Source organism: Eleutherodactylus coqui, chromosome 13, assembly GCF_035609145.1.
Source record: "Eleutherodactylus coqui strain aEleCoq1 chromosome 13, aEleCoq1.hap1, whole genome shotgun sequence".
Taxonomy (NCBI): Eukaryota; Metazoa; Chordata; class Amphibia; order Anura; family Eleutherodactylidae; genus Eleutherodactylus; species Eleutherodactylus coqui.
Genome location: NC_089849.1, coordinates 43,621,743 through 43,624,242, shown reverse-complemented (window position 1 = coordinate 43,624,242; position 2,500 = coordinate 43,621,743). Strand labels below are relative to the sequence as shown.

At 43.4% G+C, this 2,500-nt stretch overlaps 1 non-coding gene across 1 annotated transcript; it reads right to left on the bottom strand.

The window, feature by feature from the left end:
• Window positions 1–2,394: 2,394 nt before the first annotated feature.
• On the bottom strand, window positions 2,395–2,466 carry TRNAC-GCA (transfer RNA cysteine (anticodon GCA)). Its single transcript has one exon. It is a non-coding gene; the product is annotated as a tRNA-Cys (tRNA).
• Window positions 2,467–2,500: the final 34 nt, after the last annotated feature.

The following is a 2,500-nucleotide window of genomic DNA, read 5'->3' as shown; positions in this document are numbered from 1 at the left end:
TGGTTCTTAAAAAGTAATGTTCTGAGGAAAAGAATTTCTCAAAAGTAAGGATGCTTGTTGAAATCCCTACCAATGAAGATTGCCAGTGAGAGAGTGGATGACAAGTTCTGCATGAGAAAAATGCTCAAGGGTAACAAGTTGAAGGAGAGCTTTCTTGGAAAGGTAACCATATCGTTGGATGGCATTAGTAAAGCTGGCACTTGAAGGGAGCACCTGGATTTGAAGCAGGGACCTCTCGATCTGCAGTCGAATGCTCTTCCACTGAGCTATACCCCCTTGGCTTATGATTGGGCTCACTGGTTCTTAAAAAGTAATGTTCTGAGGAAACCAATTTCTCAAAAGTAAGGATGCTTGTTGAAATCCCTACCAATAAAGATTGCCAGTGAGAGAGTGGATGACTCTGCATGAGAAATAGGCTCAAGGGTAACAAGTTGAAGAAGAGCTTTCTTGGAAAGGTAACCATATCGTTGAATAGCATGAGTAAAGCTGGCACTTGAAGGGGGCACCCAGATTTGAAGCTATGCCCCTTGGCTTATGATTGGGCTCACTGGTTCTTAAAAAGTAATGTTCTGAGGAAACCAATTTCTCAAAAGTAAGGATGCTTGTTGAAATCCCTACCAATAAAGATTGCCAGTGAGAGAGTGGATGACTCTGCATGAGAAATAGGCTCAAGGGTAACAAGTTGAAGGAGAGCTTTCTTGGAAAGGTAACCATATCGTTAGAAGGCATTAGTAAAGCTGGCACTTGAAGGGGGCACCCAGATTTGAACCAGGGACCTCTCGATCTGCAGTCGAATGCTCTTCCACTGAGCTATACCCCCTTGGCTTATGAATGGCCTCACTGGTTCTTAAAAAGTAATGTTCTGAGGAAACCAATTTCTCAAAAGTAAGGATGCTTGTTGAAATCCCTACCAATAAAGATTGCCAGTGAGAGAGTGGATGACTCTGCATGAGAAAAAGGCTCAAGGGTAACAAGTTGAAGAAGAGCTTTCTTGGAAAGGTAACCATATCGTTGAATAGCATGAGTAAAGCTGGCACTTGAAGGGGGCACCCAGATTTGAAGCTATGCCCCCTTGGCTTATGATTGGGCTCACTGTTTCTTAAAAAGTAATGTTCTGAGGAAACCAATTTCTCAAAAGTAAGGATGCTTGTTGAAATCCCTACCAATGAAGATTGCCAGTGAGAGTGTGGATGACAAGTTCTGCATGAGAAAAATGCTCAAGGGTAACAAGTTGAAGGAGAGCTTTCTTGGAAAGGTAACCATAACGTTGAATAGCATGAGTAAAGCTGGCACTTGAAGGGGGCACCCAGATTTGAAGCTATACCCCCTTGGCTTATGATTGGGCTCACTGGTTCTTAAAAAGTAATGTTCTGAGGAAACCAATTTCTCAAAAGTAAGGATGCTTGTTGAAATCCCTACCAATGAAGATTGCCAGTGAGAGAGTGGATGACAAGTTCTGCATGAGAAAAATGCTCAAGGGTAACAAGTTGAAGGAGAGCTTTCTTGGAAAGGTAACCATATCGTTGGATGGCATTAGTAAAGCTGGCACTTGAAGGGAGCACCCGGATTTGAAGCAGGGACCTCTCGATCTGCAGTCGAATGCTCTTCCACTGAGCTATACCCCCTTGGCTTATGATTGGGCTCACTGGTTCTTAAAAAGTAATGTTCTGAGGAAACCAATTTCTCAAAAGTAAGGATGCTTGTTGAAATCCCTACCAATGAAGATTGCCAGTGAGAGAGTGGATGACAAGTTCTGCATGAGAAAAATGCTCAAGGGTAACAAGTTGAAGGAGAGCTTTCTTGGAAAGGTAACCATATCGTTGGATGGCATTAGTAAAGCTGGCACTTGAAGGGAGCACCCGGATTTGAAGCAGGGACCTCTCGATCTGCAGTCGAATGCTCTTCCACTGAGCTATACCCCCTTGGCTTATGATTGGGCTCACTGGTTCTTAAAAAGTAATGTTCTGAGGAAACCAATTTCTCAAAAGTAAGGATGCTTGTTGAAATCCCTACCAATAAAGATTGCCAGTGAGAGAGTGGATGACTCTGCATGAGAAATAGGCTCAAGGGTAACAAGTTGAAGAAGAGCTTTCTTGGAAAGGTAACCATATCGTTGAATAGCATGAGTAAAGCTGGCACTTGAAGGGGGCACCCAGATTTGAAGCTATGCCCCTTGGCTTATGATTGGGCTCACTGGTTCTTAAAAAGTAATGTTCTGAGGAAACCAATTTCTCAAAAGTAAGGATGCTTGTTGAAATCCCTACCAATAAAGATTGCCAGTGAGAGAGTGGATGACTCTGCATGAGAAATAGGCTCAAGGGTAACAAGTTGAAGGAGAGCTTTCTTGGAAAGGCAACCATATTGTTGGATGGCATTAGTAAAGCTGGCACTTGAAGGGGGCACCCGGATTTGAACCAGGGACCTCTCGATCTGCAGTCGAATGCTCTTCCACTGAGCTATACCCCCTTGGCTTATGATTGGGCTTACTGGTTCTTAAAAA